General features: G+C 43.8%; 1 protein-coding gene across 2 annotated transcripts in view; it reads right to left on the minus strand.

Moving 5' to 3' along the window:
- The window catches only part of ADGB (androglobin), a 2,161,023-nt gene that overhangs the window by 205,629 nt on the left and 1,930,617 nt on the right, over window positions 1-24,777 (minus strand). The window lies entirely within an intron of this gene.

Consider the following 24,777-nt stretch of genomic DNA (forward strand, 5'->3'; position numbering starts at 1 on the left):
TTCTCTGTTTCAATTTCTTCAGCCCTCTGCCACTGCCATTTTCTGTCCGCATGTACTTCTGCTCCTTTGTTCTTCTTGCCTCTCAACAACAACTTCCCTGGAATCCTTTCCTGTGTTTCGCAACATTACTAATTACAACATTTTCCCTAGTTTTACTTACATGTGCCATAGTTCAGCACTAACCAATATATAGTAATGTTTACTCGCGCCTCCCCAACATGGACTCCAGACACTAGCTGTGCTTCAAATAAAGTTACCTGTCTAGTCTTTTCACACCGCAGCCATGCTACTTACTCGGTCGGCATCGTCTCTCGATTTATTGCAACAGAGCCTTCCCGCCTCTTCGTCCCAATTAGTATCCCAGAAAATAAACTCAGGATACTTATAACAATAAAACCCGAGCTGGGGGCATTACCTCATAAGTTAATGCCCCAGCTCTGGCTTTATTGCTTAAGTCTGAGAATCCTTTAAGGCTTGCAAAATGGGTGACTGCATCTTCAAGCAATCGGGGATTCTATAGGCCATCAGAAAATAACAAACTGAGGGAGACATGGATGTCAAGGCTTTACAACAACAGCAAAAACAAAAAACCATGAGTCATTGGCAGATATAAAAGCAAAATGTAATATATTAATAGGAGTAGCGGACAGAGAAAGATCAAATATATGTATATAAAAGTGCTAGAAAGTATGGCAAATCAGACACACCAGTAAGGATATAGCCGGATTTTGAAACAGAATACTGCACGCAACACCATCACACATATAGAATGAATAAGTGCATTAAGGAATGTTCTAGATCTTTATGTAACTCTAACATACATGCAAATTCCACTGACATTCAAGAACATTAAATTACATCACAATGTTGTGGAATACGAAAAAAGGGTATGGCTGGGATGGCCTATGACACAAGCAAAGATAATTGAAGCAAATTGGGAATGGACGTTAGGCAAAGTGCCTGACCCTATTGGGTTAACAGTTGATAGAGCTTTATAATACATACTGCAACATACTGGCTCCTAGATTGTTAATATTCTTCCAATACTCAGCAGGAAAAGTGAAAAAGGAGAACTACCCTGACCAACTAGGGAGGTCTATTTACCGCCAGATAGAAAGGAATGTATGCTTTTCATACAGACCTCCTTCTGTGTTAAAAACGGAAGACTGAATTTTTAAGAAGGTTTTGATGCAATGATTATAGCTTCTAATGAAAGTGTAAGAAATACCTGACCAATCTGGCTTTGTTCCGTGCGGCTCCGCCCACCATGACCTGCTCAGGTTTCTTTTGATACATTACAACATTAACTCTGAACTGTCAACAGTGGTGGCGTTACTTGATATATAGAATGTCAGAGGTTGTTGGGATTAAGAACAAAGTTTTTTTGCACTTTTACAAGGATCATCGTTTAGTAACAACAGAATCCATGTGGTACACTATTTTGAACTGTGAACATGTTTCTATGAAGCTGGCGATTCTAAATTTTCTGAAAATGATTAACATGACAGCAGACTAATGAAGTATCAGTGTACATCATCACAGTATAGTTGCAGTGTCGCAATGATAAGAGTTTTTATACTATTAGTTTCTTATTTGAAGTTGACTAAAATTATAGACTTTTATTTGTATACTGAAAATATGGTTATTTTCGTTATGTTTCGTGATTTTGGATTTTGTGTGTATTTTAAGTCTTTATTTTATTATTTGATTTAAAAAGTTGACTTGTTCAGCTTTATCAAATAAATAAAAAAATAAAAAAGTAAAGCATTCTACTTAATTGAGTGGCCATTTTTATTTGCATTATGGGTAAGCTAGGGATAAGTGCCACACACAAAAAACTTAATGAGAATCCACTCAGCTAATCAGTGGCTCACATACTGCACCCCTTCTAGGTTGTCCCTCGCATGGTCACATTAAATGCAGCAAAAAATGTACTTTAAACAACAACTGAGCCAGAGAAGACAGGAACCTTTGTCATAGTCTTCTGAACTTCTGTAAAGATTACAGTAACCCCAAAAGGGGTGCAGTATGTGAGCGACTGATTAGCTGAGTGGATTCTCATTCAGTTTTTTTCGTGTGGCAGTTATTGAGTCCAGGTGTCTCTGGACGTTCATCAGTCGGCTCCTTGGAATTTGAATTACCATCACAGTAAATATTGGTGCCCACCTTTCCCCCTTTTTTGATAAGCTAGGGATAAGACCTTTTTATTGAAATTGTGAAATTATTATATACAAATCCCTTGCAGTTTTTCTTACAAGTGGAATGATCGTCCCAACATTTGCACTATCCAGAGGCAAACAACAAGGCTGCTCAATTTCCACCCATTTGTTTACACTCGCAATTAAACCTATAGCGTGTTGCCTTAGAGAAAATCACAACAGCAACCTCTTAGTTTCACTTTATGCTGATGATCTTTTGCCATATATATACACATCTCAGAGAGTCCAACAACAGCATTGCTCCTATACTAGATGAAGTATACCTGCATGGAAAGGTGCTTTGTCTTAATACTGATCTGAGCAAATCAGAACCTTTTTCTATTACAACTCATACTACGGCCCTGATTATTACCAATAGCTTACATCGGTGGTCCAAGATGGCTTGATATCTAGGGTTTCCATCTGGCTCACAATCAGGATCAGCATTTCACATCAAATTATTTGAAAATACTTTCATTCTGAGAAGTAAAGGTAGATCATTAGGTAACCGTACCACTAAATAGGTTAGTCAGAGCGTCTGCCTTGCGGATCATAGCGCTACCCACATTATTTTATTTATTTTCAAATGTATATATAAAATGATCAAATTCATACTTTTTCAACTACAGAAGCTCACTAGTAGACTGGTATTGGAAATGTACAGCTGAAGGGAGATGGGACATCTTATTGCAACCAATAGATGTCAGAGAGTGGTGAATCCCTGATTTACAACTATATAATTGGGCAGCGCAAATGTCTTCCACGTGTCATTAGTATACCACTTCGAAACCACTACTTCACTTGCACATAGAAAAGCCATATGACACCCACGTTCGCTGACCAGGTCACTAATATGGAAGCCAAAAGTGTGCACTCATGTTATTGACACACTGGTATGGGTATGGGTCTGTTGGAGACTACACTTGAAAATGGGAGTAAATAGATGTCTTTCCAACTGATTCTTTTCAGACAAGACAGAAGGAATATCTTTGACTCAGGATCCACATTTCACTTCAGACTCAGGCCTGATTCTGGTTAGGTGACATATTCCCTAATGGCACTTTTATTATATATGACAAAATAAGTATCTTCCTTTGCTAAACATGTTCTATGGTATATGAGTCTGCAATCCTCCACCAAAAAAATCATACCAACATTTCCCAATGCTCCTCTGGACAGCCCCGTCCTTAATTTTGTACAGAACTCGCAAGGATGCTGTAGACCATCTCATATTTTATAAACTGGCCTGTACTGTATGACAGTCATCCACTTTAGTAAGTCCCTGCTGTGAGTCAGAGGTAGGGCACCCACTCACTGATGAATAATGGAAACCAGCAACTATGCATGTGAAATCTGCTTAGCTTAAATACTCACATAAGCTTCCACAATTTAAATATCTACTTCAGGGATCGATAACCCGCGTCCCTCCTGATGTTTTCGACTATCACTCTAATGATCCCTCACCATTGACTAAGCTGGCTAGGACTGATGCTAATTGTAGTCCAAAACGCCGGACGAGCCAAAGCCTGCAGACTCATGATCCACATCAGTACTATCACACGGCTACCAAGCTTGCAAAATACAATTAATATTTATTTTATATTAATTTTATTTAGTATATTTGTAATGAGCGCACAAAGCCCACAGGCATCTAGGCGCTTGTTACAGAGGATGAAAGGAGGGGGGCCCAGACAGGAGAAAGTTAGTTGAAGAGGTGGCAGCGTCAAGTTGATTCTTTAGGTCTAAGAGTGCTGTTTCAGTCCCATGTTGTGGGTGGATGCCAGAGTGTCGGGAGCCCAGAATATGGTGTAGTTCTAGGAATGCCTGGATTTGTAGGTAAGCGACTCTGTCAATGATTTTCAGGAAGAAGGGGGCTGTTGTGATGGGGAGATAGTTGGTGAGGATGGCTGGGTTGAGAGTAGGTTTTGTTAGCAGTGGAGCAATCCAGGATTCTTTGAGTGAGGCAGGGAGGGAGGCAAAGAATAATATGAGGGTGACTGCCCCTGATGGCATTTCTTTAATACTAGCCTTGCTCATGTCATGGGGATGTCCACCATACAGTCCTTTGGGGTGGGAGGGGGGGAAGTGAAGAGCACTGGTATAATTGTGAAAATGTCACCAGAGCAATGTTTGTGTTGAAATGTTTATATAATATGGGCAGGAGGCAGGCAGAGGATTTGTGGGAACGGCCTGCCTGTTAGACAAGATATTAATAGCCAAAACATGGAAAGGTAATGCTTCTAGTTTTAGACAATGGCTGTATAAATGGCATCAAGTAGGCCAGCCAGAAATTGTTCTTTCATCACAACCGTCAGGTCTTGTGCAAATTCTTCCATTTGCCGCAGCTACTTGTTACTGCACGCAGCGAGTATGCCATCACTGTTGGACTGCCTCAGGTGAAGGGCACTATTGGAGACGACTTTGTTGCCCAAAGCATCCAAGACCGTTTCCTTGCTACCCGAAGGAGTCATTGCGGCTGGCAAAGTCGCTAACAGTGCCTTTCCTTGGGCCAAAGCTACTGATGCAACCGCAAACCCGGCTGGTTGGTTAGATGACGGACATAGTACCTCTGTTGGGTCTTGCCTGCACCACAAATCTACATTTTTGTTGACAGGAGGCACATTGTGTGGTTTCTGTCAGACCTTTTTAGCCTAAGCAACAATGTCCTGCTGCAAAGGTATTCCACTTCTCTCTGACTTCTTGGACAACACTTCAGTAAGATTTTTTTGTTTTGACATTTTACACAAGCATTTTTTGCGTGGTCGCTGCAGAAAAGAAAACAGGACAGATTCTGTTCATGGACTCAAACACAAAGTTATTTAAGGAAACCAAGTTAAGATACAAGTAGAGAGAGACTACAGAAGGAACATAAACACCTACATAAAGTGATTCCGAATCAACTAAAACAAAGTTAATTTCAGTCAGCGTGACGGTAAGTCTCAGGAACACTTTATTCATCCACAAGTCAATGGGCCTCATTACGGGTTTGGGGGTAGTCATGCCCTTAATAAGGGCATGGCTACCCCCAAACTTGGGTCCGGCACCGGGTTAGCGAAAGGGGAATAACCGGGCCTTTCCGACCTTTGCGGGCCCGGTAATTTCCCTTGCGCGGGACCCGGTGCCGGTACGTCCCCATTCCCATTTGAGCCCCCATAGGGCTCAATGGGAATGGGGAGGATGGTAGCACCGGTACCGTTCATAACGGTACCGTTGCTACCATCCTGTTCTGCTCGCAGGTGCCGCTCTGCACGCCTGGTCTGACCAGGCGTGCAGAGCGGCCCCCGCAAGCAGAATCATAATGTGGCGGCAAGGTAACACGGCGCCGGTAGCACTACCAGCGCTGTTGTTGCCTTACCGCCACAGTTATAATGAGACCCATTGATATGATATGGCATTTATAACATGCCTGTACACAAGTGCTTCTAGGCGCCACAAGGCAGGGGAGGGAAGACATAGGAGGGACACGACAAAAGATCCTACTAGGCTTTGTGTCATTCGGATCGTGCAACTGCAACAATAGAAGTGTAAGGGAGAGGAAAGAGGGAAGGGCAATAAGGGCAGCATGGCTCTGAGTAAGTGCAGCCAGGGCAGCATGGCTCTGGTGAAGTGCAAGGGAGCAGGGGGGCTCTACAGGTTACAGTAACAGCCCCTAAGTGCGCGGCAGGCCAGGAGGCAGTGCAGACTGACCGTGGAGGAGCCTGGTACCCAGTGAGACTCTGAGGGAACCAAGCAACCAGTCACTGCAGCAGACAGGTAAGTTAGCAAGGGAGTGAGAGATATAATATGATAGGTTATTTATAACGCGCTTAATACCCAGAGGTTTCTAAGCGCGGACCCGGCGGGGATCAAACCTGTATTGCTCTGTGTTGTCTTGCTTCCAAGGCAAGCACGTTGCTGCTGAGCTATCCTCCTGAGAGAGAGAAGGCAGAGGAGAAAAGAAGGGTCTTGAGCTGCTTCTGGAACTTCAGGTGTTCCAGCTGAAGTCTGAGATGGCCAGGGAGGCCATTCCAGAGGGAGGCACCTGCAGAGGAGAGAGATCTACCCCCATTCTCTGCATGGAGAAGTGTCCGACTCTCAGAGCGTTGGAGGAAGAGCGAAGGGCTCTAGAAGGAAGGTATTTCGTAAGAGAGAGTTGGATGTAGTGCGGGCCCCGACCCCCAGAAAGACTTGTGGATGATGCAGACTTGCACTTCGTTTCAAGTGTGGGATGTTTTTACCCATGCATCCAAGCCCTACAATAAAACTGTGCAGTACTGGCATGGAAAATATCATGATGGCCAGAACTCCCCAGAGAGTGCACAGGGAAAACATGAAGAATAGGCTGCCACCCATTTTTGCCTATGTTGTGAGCACAGGAGGGCACTGCCTAAAACCACCAGTGGGCTACACACACAGTAGCCTGAAACCATTGGGAATGGCAATGCTGATTGCCAAAAAAGCAACTCAGAACTGTGGGGAATTCATTTTCTTAATCCCAAAAATGGTTGCATTACCAGTACTCACCACTATCAGAAAGCCGGCGTTTTAAAACCACCAGACTTTTGTGTAAAACTGAACAAATGAAACAAAACCAGACCAAGGAAAGACTTGCTAAGAGGTGGATACAATGTAAAACTATATTCTGAAATGACTTGAAGGAAGTAATTACTTAATGTATATGTAAAAATTGTCAGTTTGATTTGAATGTAGAAAACTGGGAACAAAAAGTGACATTTAGCTGAAACCTGGCTTAATGAAACTGGATTCAACTACCCCGACACGAGTTGAAACCTGTTCAGCCACTCCCCTTGCCAAAAGGAGTTGTCACCTCTCTGATTAGATTACGGGTGGAGCAGCTGGGGACTACAGGGAGTTGAACAAAGGCCTGTCCTGGACTCACGCAAATGTTATATTGCGGGGCCGTAAAGTGGCTTCCTCTTAGGGGAAACTGGGAGGGGCAGCGCCTCTGCTAGCAGCTGAGCTTGGGGGAAGTGGATAAACCAGTTATTTCACCCTGTGATGTGTGAAGCCACACCCCTTTTTTGACCAGGGCATAATTTTAAAAAGATAGATAACTCATAGTGCGGACTTGTCAGAATTATATAAGTAATATCATTATTTTTGTGATTTTTCTGTGAACATTTTGAGAGGCGTTAGGACCCTGTGGTGTATTCTGGGGGGCTGCTAGCGGAAAATAGGGTCTCACTCCAAATGTCTGCATGTTAAAAATCTGACACTTCATCAATTAATGTCCATACTCCTTGCGCACATGTGTGTAATTTTGGGTAAATGTCCGATATTGCAAAACCAGTTACAAAGCGCAAAATGTTGTCATTTTTGAATGCAAGCCCCCAGGAAGATCAGAGGCGGACAAGCATGGACCATAAGGAATATATAATGTGCACATGTAATTTCAACAAATTGTATATCTGGGAAGGATGTATTCGAATCAAATATAGATTTGTGGGCAAACTGACCAGGGGAGGATCCTCTGACCCATAAACAGACTTCATCATGCTGACAATCCATTTCCTTCCCCCAATCATGGGAGAGGGGAGAATTGGGCCAATGACAAGTAGAGAGGGGCAGGCTTAGCTAGGCCCAGGCACACACCCATTTTCAAAACACATAAAAAGAGACTGCTGGGACAGGTAGAGAGATTCAATTCCATTTGCTGCGGAGCATCCTGATTTGAGAACTCTTTTCAGCAGGCCTCAGCAACCTTAAAATCATTTGCAAACTCTTCCACAGCGGGCGAGCTGTTTGAATTCTTTTGCCAAGAACTCTTGCCAGTACCCAGAAAGCAGTGTTACATCCAGAATCCACTTGATCCGGACCGGAAAGCAGAGCAGTATCCAGAACCAGAGGCCAGAGATCCAGAGTGACCCAGACCGCTGTGAGCAGAACCAGAGAGCTGACCCAGATCACTGTGAAGTGCCAAGTCCAGTCCAAAACCTGACCAGATCCGTGGCGAGGCCTATTTCAAATTTATATTGTGAGTACCTAGCAGAACTGTGCAGAACCAATCTCTTAGTTAAAATAATCTAATCCAAACTATTTTAACCTAAGTAGAACTGCCTCCTAGAAATCGTGTCATCTGTCATTTTTAAAGCTGCACAACTGTCACCTGTCAATTCTGCAGCTGCAAGCTGTCACCTGTCATTTTGAGTTTACTTTAAATCCGAAAAACTACCTTTATTTAATCGTCCGTATCTCTGGAACCATTTGGGCTAGGAACGAAATGTAACTTTCATCTGAAAGCTTAGAATCTAGGCTTTCCGACTCCCTATACTTTTTCCGCAATCGCGAGACACGCACTCGCGAAATTTACCGCGATTTGGACTCAATTTCTCCACTTGTCAAGATAGCAGCTCCATTCTTTCTTTTGTTAAAATCCGATTTGCAACCTGGTAATAACTCATAGAGCATTGCTAAAGTGAGTCTGAACTAATAACAACACGCATCTCCCACTCACCCTGAACCTCCTAAAGGGAATTAAAAGCATTTTCAGCATATTTCTCACTTCACTGCCACCACATTCAAAGCACTTGGGCCTGTGTTTTAAAACTCATACCTGTTTTCTCTAAGCTTGCTGGGGTGGGAATTGAATTTCGTATTGTATTTGATTGCATTCCTGAGAACTGTGTGCTCCTCTTTCCATCTCCTTCCATTTCTTACATTGCATAGGAGAGGGGGGGTGAATTGCCAGAGAAAAAGTGATTATCTTATCTTTTGCTAAAATCATATCAAGTATTTCTGTACTGCATTTTGTTCCTCATTGCTTTTCCCTTGAAATCATAAAAGTATTTTTGCTACTGTATCCATCCTATACTAACTCCTCATTGATTGTAAAGAAGTGTGCTAGTGTCAGATTACCCATTGTTGATTAACATTATATTTATAAGGGCAATATCGATTATTAATTTAATATAAAAGCGTGGTATCTATATTTTGTTTTATTTCTCAAATAAACCTTTTAAACTTGCAAAACAGAACTACTTCTTGGCTCAGTGGGGTCAGGGGGATTCTAAGAGAGGGGTGTTATATAGGGGTAGTCATCCAGAACTCATGAACTGGACATAAAGATATATCAATAAGGGTTTCCATTCAGTATCCCAGACTAGGCATTGACTGGTGTTGAATTGAATCCTCTTACACAAGGCTGCCAAGTTGGAGTCATACCAAGAGTTGCATTTAGAGGCAGGCTTCATGCAGATCCTCATGGCAGGGGCAAGGATGTCCAGAGTATTAGAGATTTAGAGATGGAGGTTGGCAAGTACTTCAGTATCTAACCCTCTCTCCCCTTACCCTCGTTTAAGCACTAGTACCTGAATTCCCTCTGCTACAGCCAAGAGGGATTTTTGTTGAGATATTACTTTTTGGAAGAATCTCTTCTTTCAAAGATCCTCCAGAACCTGGGCATCACGCATCAGGCCCTGGCGTGTCTGATCTCCTTCCTCCTGGACCGTCACTCCCAGGTCCAACTTGGGTCGTTTCTATCCACCACCTCTCTCTCCACATGTGGTGTCTCCCAGGGCTCTATCATCTCACCCTGGCCTGGCTCTTCAATGTCTATCTGGCCCCTTTGGTCTACCTGATCTCCACCTTCTCTTCTAACTTTCAGTGTTATGCAGATGACACTCAGCTCTCTTTCAGGCTTGCCTCAACTTTCTCTACTCCCTCGCTCATTCCGGACTGTCTATACGTGATTCTGGATTGGAGAGCCTTCAACGATTTTTTCCTTAGTGCCAATAAGACTTCTCATTGGGACCCCTGCTCCTGCTTTCCCTCTCTCACTCTGGCTGCCCTCCTTGGGCCCTCTACCCTCGCCTTCTTTTGAGGTGAAAAACCTTGGCGTCATCTTCGTCTCCAATCTCTCCTTCTCTCCTCACATCAAGGACCTTGCCAAAAAGGCCCACTTCCAGCTCCATCTCCTCAGAGGCATTCTCCCTTTCCTCACCTTCCTCCAGTAGCTCAATGTCTCCAGAGAAATGGTTCTCTCTAGGCTAGATTATTGCAGCAGGCTCTTGCTGAATCTGCCTCTCTCTTCACTTCACTCTCCACAACCAGTCCAGAACAGGGCAGAAAAACCTATCCTTTGCCTCAAGCTCAGGGACCAGATCTCTCTCTCCAGCCCTAACATCTCTCCACTGTCACACGGTAACCGCACAGATCAAATTCAAGACCCTCTGCATCATCCACGAGGCTGTCTGGGGCCTGGGAACTCTCTACATCCACCTTTCTCTACCTATATACCTCCCTGCTAAAGATCTCCGGTCCTCTAGCTCCATCTCTCTGGAGGTCAGACACTTCTCCAAGCAGAGAGTTGGAGGTAGATCCCTTTCCTCTGCCGGAGCCTCCCTCTGGAATGGCCTCCCTGTCCCCCCCTTAGGCTTGAGCCGGATCGCCTTAAGTTCTGGAAACTTCTCAAGGCTTTCCTATTTTTTCCTCCTCCTTCCCCTCAACCGTCCATCCATGCTAATATCCCTCTGCCACTGCTAGTGATGCCTGCACCCTTATGAGTCTTACAGTGGCCAGGGCTACCCTGACCAGTCCCCCTAGCATCCCTACTAGCACTTGCCTTTCAGGCATCCCTTCCGGTCCAGCCTGAATCTGGTCCACCACCCCCACACATTTCTCCCTTTCCCACTTCCCCTGCACTTCCCTTCATGGCTACCCCAAGCACTTGTTCAGCCCACTGGACCCCCACTCCTGCATTACACCCCCCCACTGCTGCCCCCTCCCCAGCCCTTTCCCCTTTTTCCTCCCTCCATTCTCCGTTTTGTCTCCAAACTTGCACGGTAAGAATGTCACAAGGCCTAGTATGTCCGTTACGGTTGTTTTTTCCTTATGCCCCCCCCCTCCCTTTGTCTTGTGGTGCCTGAAACACATGTGCATAGGCACCATACAAATATACAAATGTCCAATAAATAAATAAATAAGCATGTATGATTTAATTTGATATTCTTTCTCGGTCCACACAGATATCCTTCTGAGCCAAGACTAGGATACTGAAGCATTTTTTATGGTATCCACTTACCCTTTCCCTTGGGGGTATTCAGGGTTCGGCCGTTCTAATATAGGTTGAGGGATCAACAACTTGGAGGGACTGTAGGGTTCAGCAGCTCCTGAGGACATCTTTTGAAAATCTTGACCTGACAGTGGGTCCGTGGAGTAATAGCTCTGTGGGCACCTGGTAGACTGTTTGAACCCATTGGGCATGAGCCGAGGGAGGTAGAATTTGTGCGTAACAAGTCGCAGCTGCTACTCGACCCGCCTTCCCATCTGATGCAGAGAAAGGGACTGACGGTTGGTTAGGACGCGAGGGGGAGATACCGTGCGGGGAAGGTCAGGGCATGCACACGCACAAAATAATTCCACAACACGCTCTGGCATGTCCCCTGTTCGGTAGGACATCTCAACAGTATGGAGAAAAGGGGACCGGAGAGTAACAATTAATAATATGAGGGTGACTGATCCTGATGCCATTCTTTTATTCCTAGCCTGCTGCATGTCCTTGGAATGTCCCCGATACTGTCCTTTTGTGCAGAGGAGTGGACCTAAATCATCAAGAGCATTAGTATAACGGTCAAAATGTCACCACAACTATGCTTGTGTTGGGATATGTAAATAACATGGGCAGGAGAGAGAAGATTTGTGGGAATGGCCTGCCTATTAGACAAGATATTAATAGACAAAACATGGATGAAAGGTAATGCTCCTAGTTTTAAACAATGGCTGTGTAAACATGCATGGTGCAATGAAAAAGAAGCAACCATAAGATTTATATCTAATCCTACAGCTAGGCCTATGGATTATTGGGATAAATAAACACTATGTAAGAAAGAAACCTGATGCATCGGATTAGCTCTGGTTCATGATATACTACGGATATGTTCACCACCTTTCCTGTGCTTAAGGCTACTGGTATAAGTGTGGTTGTTTCTTATTTTGTTTATACTCTGCATGTCCAGTAATGGATCAATGGTCTATCCTTCACTGTCTTGATGTCATGGTGTTTTTATAAGTGGTTTAATAACATGTATACTAAATAAAAAGGTGGAGTGGGGGGGTGGTATAACCTCAAGGCTAGCAATAGTAGCAAAGACAGCATGTAAAGGTGGGGTCAGACTAGAGTGGCAATGAGAGGGCCACCAGCACAACCCCAGGATCCTAGATGTATTCCCCCAGGTAGAGGGGAGAGCATTCTAAACATTGTACCTGGACAAAACAACCTGGAGAGGGCAGCCTACCAGAGTTTTCCCATGCTGGACAGTCAATCACAAGCGTGTCCTAGGGAAGTAGGGGGAACTATGATGCCCCGTCCATTCCAGACCCTTGAGGGCACAAGGAGTTCAATTACCACCAGAGGCCATCTAACCATCCTAGGAGGCAACACGGCTAACAGAGAAATACAAAGGAGAAACCAGGGTCCCTGAGGATCTGACTCCGTCGAGGACAACCAAGTTGCGAGGACACTATAACAGAGTGTAAATGACTTTGTTGAACCTTGTCCTGGTGGTGCACCCTATGCCGAGTCTAGTAATGGGTCTGGACCTTTGGGAGGCAGGACAATCGGTCCTTCCAGAGGAGGGAATACTTTTTTGGTTCACTTATCCAGACACTTATTTGATTGTAGACAGCTCACATATTGTGTTGTATAGAGAAATCCTAGATGCCTTAAAAGTGACCAAACCCATCCATGATACTCAAAAAGGGGGATTACAAAAGTCCACAATCCTTCTAGGATTCAAGATCCAGGGATGGGGCAGTCCCCAAGGGAGGTGGACAGCACAACATGCAAGGGGACTATGCACACTCTGGGTATCTGAGCCTCAGGCCACTTACATATCTAACCCAGAAGGAACATGGTGGGGAGGAGAGGGCATCTACAGTTTATGCCATGCATTTGCATGGAGGGTTTTTTATTTTCATTATTTCCTTTACTTGCAGCATTATACTTGTAAAAATAAACCAGTTTGAAAATTCTGGTCACAGGGTGTTCTGTTCCACCGTCTTTGTGACATACACACACACACACACACACACACACACAAGTGTGGGCATGCAAACATAAGCGCACACACACACATCAGGTAAAGTTAATAGAAAACACATTTTCTGAAAACAGTTAAGGTTGCCACCTTCGTGCTACAGTGAAGTCATCCACTTGCTATAGTGGTAAGATCATCTTATGTGCCCACCTTCTTGAGGCTCTTCCTACTCAGTGTTGCTGCCTTCTAGCATCCGATTTCCAGCATTTTTTTTCGCCTGCCTCTAAAATGGCCACCGCCCCTTCCAGCTTGTCCCGAGGCTGCGTTCCCGTCCCCTAGCAACCAGCTTTGCTTACCCACGCATGAATCTGACACAACTAAGGCCCTCTATTCCGGTACCGACTGTGCGTTTCCCGCACTATCTGTGCATACAGTGCATACCCCATCTCAGCACTGCACAGACCTTCTGCCCGCTGTATTCGGCTATTTGCCTCCAAAGCCGATAGAACCTAACAGCAGATAAATCTTTGCACCGCTTGAACGTGACTCTTGATGACATTTAAGACTGCCGTGCCCGCCAAACAATCCGCATCAGCCTACCTTGCGGTCTAACCTTAATCTGTGCCCTCGTGTATCATTGCACACTCCGAATATGATAGCCAGCCAACGGTGATAGCCTACTGTATGTGTTACTCTGCCCACTGCCGTATGTACCCCTTTTCCAATTACTAGCGGACTGTGTTATCCTGCCTAGATGATATTCAGCCTTCTGCAACATCTACTGGATGATGTTATCTCGCCTATTGCCATATTCAGCCCACTATATTAGTTACCTTTTTGCGTTATTCTTGCCACCGCTATATTTTCCCCTCTCTGAGCATGAGCTGACTGTGTTAGCGTGCCTACGGTGGGAGTCTGACTACTGAGTTATTCAGCTCACTGCATTATTTTGCTTAATGCCACATTTAGCCTACTGTGATATTTAGCTATCTGTGCGAGTTATCTCGACTATTGCGTTATTCAACCTGTTGTGATATTCTACAGACCATGCTATCTTGCCCATTGCCTTTTAGACCACTGTAATATTTAGCTAACACTGTTTTCCTTCATACAGCGATTTTAGCCTATTCAAATATTTGCTTACTGCGTTATTTTGCCTACTGTGATATCTAGTATATTGCGACATTCAGCTTGACTTCAAAACACCAGATAAGCTACTTCAGACTATCTAGCTCCACAACCTCTGGCGCATGACCTGTACTAATCTGTACTGTGCTTGCAGACAGCCGCATCTAAGCCTTAGGGGTTCAATAAGCATCCCATATTCTGCACAACTTACTGTTGGCCTAAACGATCCAGCACTTATTCTAAGATCATCTCCTGCCCGCCCACATGGCCACCTTACGCAGAGTCACGCTCACCATGGCCACTATCCTCCCGCTGTTCTATTCCATTGCACCTACTTTCTTTCTACTCCCCTTCTCCCACACACATCTCATAAAACCTCCACTACCGCCACCCGCATTAACACTCCTGGCACCCTCAGCCCTGCTGACTGGATCCAGCACTTCGATTCACCACCCACTCCACTGATACCAGTGAGTGCCAGAAATGAAAGGTTGGGGTCCCGCTTCATAAACAGGAAGCCTCTCACCAGGCCTACTGTTCGGCCTTCCTCATCCAAAATTACTTCAACCTTGCCCATCACTGCAACAATAGAGAACTTGATACCCAATGAGAACTCTTGCCTCCTACTAACTACTTCCCGACTTCAGGAAGCTCCTCACATTATCTCTCCCACCATCAAAGAAGCCTTGGTTAATGCACAGTTGCTGGTTGCACATGCACTTGATATTGCTGATCTTATCACAACCAATCACCTGGACTTCCTTGCCATCACCGAAACCTGGCTGCAACAGGCAACTGGTCCAGCCCTTGCACTAGCTCTCCCTGAGGGCTACACCATCATTAGGTCTGACAGAGACTCTGGCAAAGGAGGAGGAGTAGCTTTCATAGCCAAAACCAACCTTGGCCTTAGAGCCGTGTCACATGTCGGCCTACCATCGTCTGAACTCCTATCTGTTTACCTCCCCATCTCAGCAACCCGAACGATCCTACCACATCTAATCTACTGACCCCAAGGTTCCATCTCTTTCTTCAAGGAAGACATTACAGACCTACTAACTCTACACACCAAACCAGGATCACAAATTATCCTGCTTGGTGATTTCACCTTAGGCCTTTATGACCCGAACGACCCTAATACTACCTTGGTGGAAAAGTCTGTATCCCAGTTGTGCTTCAAACATCACATTGTTGGGCCTATCCATAGCAACGGCATAACTCTGGATTGACTAGCTGATCTCAACTGCACTACCACCATCCTCCAGAATGAACCCCTGGCATGGTCAGACCACCACTGCATCTCCTTCTCCATTCAGGAGAGTGCACCCTCTCATCCTAGCTCCACCATTGCCCCCCAAACACTTTGCATAAACAACCAGAATATTACGCTCCAGAACCTACGACCTCTCCTCCACGCTATCATGGACCGACCTAACTACACTGACCTTGACTCATTGAAACTGGTTGACCTTTACAATGGCACCTTTGAACTAGCCATAAATAACATCACCCCCATCAAACTAAAAAAAGCTAAACCCAAAGCCCACCTCAATAAATGGTTCACATCTGAACTAAAAACCCTCCGCCATGCCAAAAGGACTGCTGAAACTACGCAGAGAAAGTCGCAGACCACTCCTAACAAGGTAGCATTCGCTTCTGCTGCTTCCACCTATAAATTAGCCATCCTCAATACCAAAAAAGAGACTTACAATAACAGAATACAAAATGCAAAGTCAGGCACTAAGGAGCTCTTCAGCATTCTGAAGGAACTGGAGACCCCAGCTCCACCAACGGAAGCATGCGACAAGGATGCGGATGGTGCTGCAAAATACAGAAAGCTTTATCTGACAAAATAACAATGTTACAAACCAAAATAGAGACTAAAAAATCCAGCCTGGCCAATAGATCCAACAACAATGGATCCTCACCCGCACCCCCTCTTGCCCGTCTTTCTCCTTCTCTTCAGTCACTCCGAAAGAAGTGGAAAACATTATCCAAAGGGCTAAAACCATCAAGGTGCCAGGGTGATATCTGTGCTGCCTCAGTTATCAAGGAAGGTGCCAAATATCTGGCCCCATTAATTGTAGCTGTAATTAACACCTCTTATAACACAAGTTCGGTGCCCAACAACCTCAAAGAAGCATGTGTCTTGCCACTCCTTAAAGAACCGAACATAGACCCTAACATACCGACCAATTATAGGCCCATTACAACTGTCCCCTTCCTCTTAAAGATTTTGGACCGAGTGGCCTATGTCCAAATCCAAAAACATCAGGAGGATAATAACCTACTAGGTCTCTGACAATCCGGTTTTAGACCGAGACAAGGCACAGAAACTGCCCTTTTGGATTTAAAAATCCAAACGGATGAAACCAAAGATGAAGGCAACCTGGCCATCCTTCTGCTATTGGACCTATCAGCAGCGTTTGATCTTGTCGATCACCAGATACTCATTGACATCTGACCACTGCCGCTGCCTTGTCACAAATGCATCCAACTGGATCCAATAATTTCTTTCAAACCGAACCACCAGAGTCTTCGCAACCTCCCCTTCAGTTGATCCAGTCCCCATCGACTGGGGAGTACCTCAGTGTTCATGCGTCCCTCCAACGATCTACAACATTTTCACAAAGCTCCTCTTTGACCGTCTTGATAACCTGGGTGTCACTTAAACGAATTACGCAGATGATACCCAGGTTCTCATTACGTTGACTGGTTGCTATGAAAATGACTCCAAACTGATAAACGATATTTACCTCGAGATCCAGGCGTGGATGGCTGCCCACAGCCTGTGCCTCAATGATGACAAGACGGAGCTACTGATCACTGGATCCTAAGCACTTCTAAATAAACTTGACTCACGGTGCTTGTCCTTTAACATTGACGGAACACCATCAAAGTTGCAAAGGAGGTCAAAACACTAGGCGTCTATCTGGACTCCTCTATCACTTAAGAAACAAGTGAATGCCACTGCCTCAACAACAACCTATACTAACAAACTGATTAATGCCTGCAAACCATATTTGTCCCCTAATAGCTGCATCACATTTGCCAGGGAACTAGTCCTATCGAAGTTGGACTATTGCAATACTCTCTTCCTAGGCTCCACAGAACGGAATCTTAATAAACTGCAGGTCCTCCAGAATAATGCCTTGAGATCGGCGTTAAACATCCCTAGATCTAACCATATCTCTAGCACCAGATGGGACTCACAATGGCTTCTGGTGCGTGACAGAATCTCACTCCGTACCTTAGTTATCACACACAAATGCTTGTCAAATACCGCCCCTAAATAACTGGCTGGCAAATTCTCAAGAAACATACCAATCAGACCCACAAGATCATTCTACTCGCACTGCCTCACTATCCCAAGGTACAACCTCAAAACGGCAGGAGGAGCTTGTTTCCCAGTTCTGGCCACCAAGTGTTGGAGCGCTCGCCCACTTACCATTAGAGCTGTACCATCCTTCTGGTGCATTAGGGCTAAAGTAAAAAACGGTCTTCCTGACAAAAAAAACAATTAACCATGGTTAATCTCGACCGATCACCACTTACTGCTCCTTTAAAACACATTTCACTATGTATTATTGAATTTCTTACACTGTCGGCCATACTGTAACCGCTGGAGACAACACTATGCTCTTATTTGTTTCAATTTGCAAATCAACTACCCTGTAACCTTTGTCGATAAGCTTGTCTCTCTTATGTATTCTTTATGTATGTTTTTGTATCTCTGTCATAAGCTCCAGCGCCCAGTTACCTCAGGGTTAGGTGCGCTCTATAAATAATAATCGAAACTAAACTAAACTATGAAATAATAATTGCCAGCAACTGAACACAAATTAAACCTTTAAAATGTTGAAAATGGCAATGTTAATGTTATTAAAAACACTCACAACAAAGTTTTTCACTCTATTAATGAACCCTTAACTCAGCATCATGACTAGGAAGACACACTATGATAAAGAGGAAGATTGACTTGGAAGAGGGCTAGGCAGAGTCAGAACACAAGTCCCTCAACAACTCCCATGGTGGCAACTGCAAGGTGGTCGGAGACTGAGGAGATAGGATACTAAGTTATGGAAAGTTAAGAGGGACAGCTATAGTGAGATCAGCAGGCAGTTGTCAGACAACCAGATACTTTTGCATAGTGAGGATGCATGAGAAGGGTAACAGCCCTGAAAGTGAAAGATGTGGAAGGATGGAGGAGAGACAAAACCCGCAAGAGACACATCCCTGGTATCAGAGAGGTGTTAGGATTAGAGCTGAACCAGGAACTTGCAACCAGGGAGTGTGAGGCAGATGAAGAAATCGTGGTAGGGGCCTGCAAAGCAAAGGAGAGTGAATGCTCAAGTGGCAGTGAGAAAGGCAGCTTGTAAACCAGAAACCAGGCCAGAGGCTTACAGGGGAAGCAACAGTGCGAGAGAAAGGGCACAAAATCCAAGGCATCTGAGCAGGAGGGTATCCGAGGAAAGGCCTGCACACCATGGAGGGCCAATAAAACATTTTTGTGTCTAGGTTATCCATATTCATGGACAGCGCAAAGAAATCTGGTTGTTAGTGGTTCGTGTGTGCGTCATGAGTATTCATGTGTATGTCAAAAGAAACCTGGTTCTTGGCAAAAAATGTGCGTATTTTGTGCACATGTATCATTTTTTCCTATGGGCACAATTCAACAAAATCTGTGCGTTGACGGTACATTTGTTTTTTGTGAATGCAGCTTCCATATCCAAACATGTTTGTGGCTATTTGGCATTATCCGTATCCATGGCCCTGTTCCAATAAATATGATAGCTGGTGATATTTGTGTGTTTTTAACATGGATTATCCATTTCTGTGTGCTGTTGTGGAGAAATGACAGGGGACCACCTTAAGAGGAATGACTTTAAGGAAAGGAAGGAAGCACCCAGGACACGAGGGGAGAGGAAGGAAGAGGAGGGGCTATTAGAGCCTGAGAAGGACAGAACTAAAAAGGGAAATAAAGAGATAAGGTCCTTGTTTAACTGGCTCCTTTATTGAAGTTGGTCCATACACAGAGGAAGCAAGATTATAAGTCGGAGGGTCTCCTGCCACACACACAAAGTATAACGTGCATATCTGTATATATCCGGTTGGTGCTCTATGTTTGCGTGTGTGTATATTTGCATATGCGTTTTCCATATGTGTCTATTCAGCTGTACTGCCCAGGCCCAAAATGTACATGCATTTAAAAAAAGTGAATATCTAAAGTTTGCATGATCCGATTTTGGAAACTTTGTAGCATGCAGCAGTTCCACTTATGTTTGCCAACAATATTGAAAATCAAGATATTTGTCCCCAAAAAGAGTTTTTTCGGGTCTGTGGAAAGTACACCCACTCTTTTTAAAATTGAAAATATTCATCACATGTCACCACATTTGGCATGTATTTTCAGATGTGTGAAACTCTTTTTGCATACAAAGCCAAAAGTCACATGAGAAAATGCTTCCACACATTCTTGTGTACATTGTGATGAAGCATCCAAAACTGCAGAAAACAAAACAATGGGCCTTATTACGACCCTGCCGGTCTGGAAAGAACGGTGGTTGTAAAACCGCCACCACTGTTCTTTCCGGACCGGCTGATTAAGAGTCCTGCAGGCGGGAGGTGTCTCTCCCGCCAGGTCTGACCTAGCGGGTTTAACAACAACCGCCTGCAAGCGGACATGGAAACACTGGCTCTGTCATAGAGGGAACCAGTGTTTCCATGGTCCCCAACCCCATTGAGTCCTATGGGGCTCCATGGGAATGGGGACTTACACAATTCCGCATCCGGAATTCCTGGGTCACCAGGGTCGTAATGCCCCGGTAATTCCGGGAATCACAGAGGCAGAATGGTAATACGAGTCCGGCGGTAACCTGCCGGTTTTTCCGGCTCGTTTACCGCCGGACTCGTAATGAGGCCCAGTGACTTACTTAAAAACCTACATTACAGGAGTGCTCGCCTCTAAGATGTAGCAGCTCCATGTGGTGACTTCCAGAAAGAGAAACTGGCCTCATTCAAGAAAACCGGCATGGTTTATAGCTGGCCATCCAATGTCATATGACAAGGACGAGAACGCATGGTGGAAAATGAGTCAGAGGTAAGAGTCCCAGAGGCAACCTAATTTAAAAGAAAAAGTGGGGAAACTCCCTACCAATGAAGTATCATCAAGTGGAGTGTAAAGCAAGAGCATAATTGCTGAAAAGCAGCCTGTCATTATCTGGAGCAGGAGGAGAAAGCATTGAGCTGCTACACTGAATGACTTATGGAGTCAGACTCTGAATCCCAGTTCCTGGTTGCCACATGGGAAGACTGATGCTGGAAAAAATGCTTGAAATGCTAAGAAGCACCCAGAATCTGAAGGCTGCCGAGCTCCCTTAAAAGCACCTGGAACTGGGTGGCTGCAGAGAAATCTAAAAAGCACCTACAACTTGAGGGCCATTGAGAACCTTGAAAAACGACTAGAACCAGAGGTGTGCTGAGAATCCTGATAAATCACCTAGTACATGAGAGTGCCACTGCGAAGTCAGATAGATGCCTAGACCTGAAAAGGGTCCAAAGAAGGGTGCTGAGAAGTCTGAAAATCACCAAGAACATAAATGCCTAGAGACTCAGAGAGGTACTGAGAAATATAAAGATGCATAGGACCTGAGAGAGGCATTAAGAAGATTTAGGAGGCACCTAGACCCTGAAGCGGCATTGAGAAATCAGAAAGATGAGTAGAACCTGAGAGGGGCACTGAGAGGTGTTAGGAAGCGCTTAAGTGTCTGAGAGAGGCACTAAGAAACCTGAACAATTGTGTAACAATATCCAATGCTGAGATTTGGGGGGGTGCCTAGCAACTTGATCGTAAAACCCTCCGCTCCACCTCTGCTACAAGTCATTCAGGCTAACATGATAGCCACCACTCCACCAGAGAGTACCCATTGAAAATTTGCAAGGTCAGCAGGGGTAAGAATGGGAGAAAGCTCTACCGCTCCCAGAATTAACCACTTGCTCCAAGTGAAAACCTGGACCATATCTAAATTAGGCAACCAGTGAAACATGAAAGACCATTTGAGGGGATGTCCAGTCAAGGAAACAAGAACACTAGGTAATACCTCTGCAACTCAGGACATCCATGATTTTACAACTCCAAAAATCCCCCTCTTTTCCTGAAGGCATACCTGGACTGAATCAGGACTTATCATTACAAGGACAGGAGGTTGGATTGGGTTGGCAGAGCCAACGAGAGAAGAGTCAGAATGCTGTTGGAGGAGGTTGGAAATTCAAAGGTGCAGGTGAGAAGATTGACAGAGGAGGTTGGCGAACAATAGAAAGGAGGCATGTCACATCAGTGAGGCAGAAAGAGTTGGTGGAGAGATTTGTGGTGGGGGCAGTTTTGAGAAGAAACGACAGGTGGGGGTGGGGGGGGGATTATCAGCGGGTGTATCAAGACTAGCAGACCTGAACCCAGGACTCAGCCAGTCAGCACCCCAACAAACTGGGACTACCCAAGAACAGGGTATCTTACCCATCATTTGTGCACCCATCCTGTTTCCCTTGCCTAGAATTAAAGCCCTCATAATCTCTGTGAAATGTCGAATTTAATTTAGAAGATATATTTCATTTGATTAACAAAACTAAGCCGTCTAGGGTCCCTAGTCCAGACAGGCTTGCTACTGTTATTAAGGGCGACCCAGTTTTCAGTACTGCTTTTTTGTACAAATGATTTGACACCATTTTGTCAACTCTGTCTATGCCAAATACCTAGTACACTTTTTTTTATTGTTCCTATTTTCAAGAAGGGAGACAGCATGGACCCTTCACATTACAGAACCCTAGCACTCCTGGATGCTTTCAACAAGAGTTCCATGGCTTTTCTTCTAAAACAACTAGAAAACCGGACCAAGCAATCTGTGGCATACAATTCCAATCAATCCGGCTTTAGGCGAGGTTTAGACACTTCCTGAAATAGTATTATAGTGTCCCTCCTTCAGCAACAAGCTCATCCTCATTATATAGTTTTAGTGGATCTTACCCACGCCTTTGAGAGAGTTAATTGTGCCATGTTCTGGGCCAAACTCCAGCAATGGGGCTTCCCCAGTTCCCTTATTAATATACTTAGGCACATTCATTCTTATATCCTGGTCCAGATTCGTTTAGATAGCGAGGGTCATTTCTCAGACTTATCGGGCCTGTGTCAGGGCTGTGCCTTGGAGCATTCCTTTTTTAATAATTACATTTCATATTTACATAGCTGATCTTGGGACTAGGCTTGCTCAATGCAATACCATCCCCTCTTGCTTGGCTTCTTTTCATATTTGTAATTTGGTTCATGCTGATGATATTGTTCTTCTTGTTCTTACTCCACATGGTTTCTGACCATTCTTAAACTCTTTGTCTTCCTTCTTAAAGGAATTTGATTTGAATATGAATTCTAACAAATCAAAGGGGCTGATTTTTAATCCTTCAAAATCTAAACAGATAAAATGTAGGTGTTCATAGAAAATACTGAATTGCAAATCGTGGATAGTTGGAAATACTTGGGTTCAACTATCATACAAAACTCTAACACTTCTAAGGAGTTGGAAGATATGCATTCGACTATCATGGCTTGATTGTAAGTTTGGGAGTTTTTCTATGATTCCTATGATAAAAAATGTCAGAGTGAAAGTAGCTCCTTGTTTAATTTATGGAGCAGAGACCAATTGTGTTTCTATCTACTGATCCAAAATGGAGAGTAAGCTTGGGCGAGGCTGTATGAATCTTCCTAAAGGGGTCTGTGTCCATAATTCGTTATGAACTGGGCCTTCATTCTTCTTAATCGCTTGTCGATTGGAAAAAACTATTCCTTTTTAAAAAAATAGCAAATGCTCTGGCTTTTTCTTTGTTTTCTACGCTTAGTAAGCCAATGTTAGATCATTCTTGTGCAGTCCTGGACAAGATAGCACAATGTCACAACATCATAAAATTACAGTATTTGAACGTTACATCTCTTTTCACTAATCCGATTGCAGTAAAAAAAACAAGGCAAATTATATTGGATTACTACAAAATGTCAAATTGTAAATGACAAATTATTCAGCATTTTCTCTTTTGTTGAAAAACTGCTTGATGTACTCCCAAAATACTTGAGGAAATTTCAAAATAGAAAATGGTGAAGTCATTTTTTAAGTTTGAGTCTTAACTTATTCTCTACCCAAGAAGTTTTTGATGCGTGGGCGAGGATTCCTAAGATTTTACGCTTTTGTACATTTTGTCAAGCCGCCAATTGTATTGAAACATTGCAACATCTTTTCATATAATGTTCTAAATTGCACTACATAATATCTGCCCATTTTGCTCGATATGTACATAATAATGTTTATATTTATTTGTCACATTTCTGGAACCAGATTGTCAATGGTAACTACACGTCCTTAACTATTGCTGCACTCAAGTACCTATTTGAAATTTTAGGCCAATTGGATTTGTAGATGCTTTATTAACTAAGTGTTGTCATATTGTCTTCTGTATTACATGAACGTATATTATTGAGCTGTGTTTGCAAAAGGTTTTATTTTGTTAAATCAAAACAGAATATAAAAAAATTGTGTACACCATAGAAAAGGATGCTATAAGGAATTTGGGACCCCATCAAGCAAACAAACAAATAGATCTTTCTAAAGTGGGCACTGACTCCAGAAGCGGGTCAGCTTAACAATGCCTAGAACCAGAGTGGGGTGTTGTTGAAGTGTTTTAAAAAGTGTCTAGATTCTGGGAGGAACGCAAAAAGTCTGAAATATGCATGAAATTCAAAATGGCCAATGATAAGTTTATGAAAGGCTTAGAGCTTGAGAGAGGTGGCAACCAGAGACTGGCAATATCACAATAGGAGTAAAGAAGTGAAAGATCACACAATGGCCAACTAAGTAATCCTGACAGAATGAGGTGCAACCTGGTCTTCTAAAATATTAAGGACAACCCTTAATTATCTAATCTTTTCGTCTTTGTTTTATTAGTGCCACTTTGCCACAAAAGTGTTCTGGAACCTTAACTATTGTGTAGCTACAGTGAAACCATCAACTATATATGTACGAGGGGGAAAAGGGGCGGGGGAAGAGAGAGAGAGAGAAAGTAAGAAGAGCCCTTTGAGGCTGTGATCTTAAATTGTCCAACTGGTTATGCTCGCAAGTCCAGAGCACTTAAATAAATAAACTCTCCTAAAACATTTACTGGGGAGAAGTCATTTATATTTATTGTTGATGAATTTTTGTGTGTTAGAATTTCCATTATAAAGTTCATGTGCTGACCAGGTTCGATGGTTTCTTTCACAAAAACTCAATAAAAATGTCAGAAGATCAGATGTGTAAAGGTTAAAGAAGAAAACTATATATTTTATAATAACAACATAATACGACCTATATATGTTTGGTTAATTTAAATTGTTTAATGAAACTTGAAAGAATCCCATTGACCCCAACCCCATCCTCTTGCACAACACATGCAAAATAATTATA

The sequence above is a fragment of the Ambystoma mexicanum genome, chromosome 4p (genome assembly GCF_040938575.1).
Source record: "Ambystoma mexicanum isolate Mex_15411 chromosome 4p, UKY_AmexF1_1, whole genome shotgun sequence".
In the NCBI taxonomy this organism is placed as follows: Eukaryota; Metazoa; Chordata; class Amphibia; order Caudata; family Ambystomatidae; genus Ambystoma; species Ambystoma mexicanum.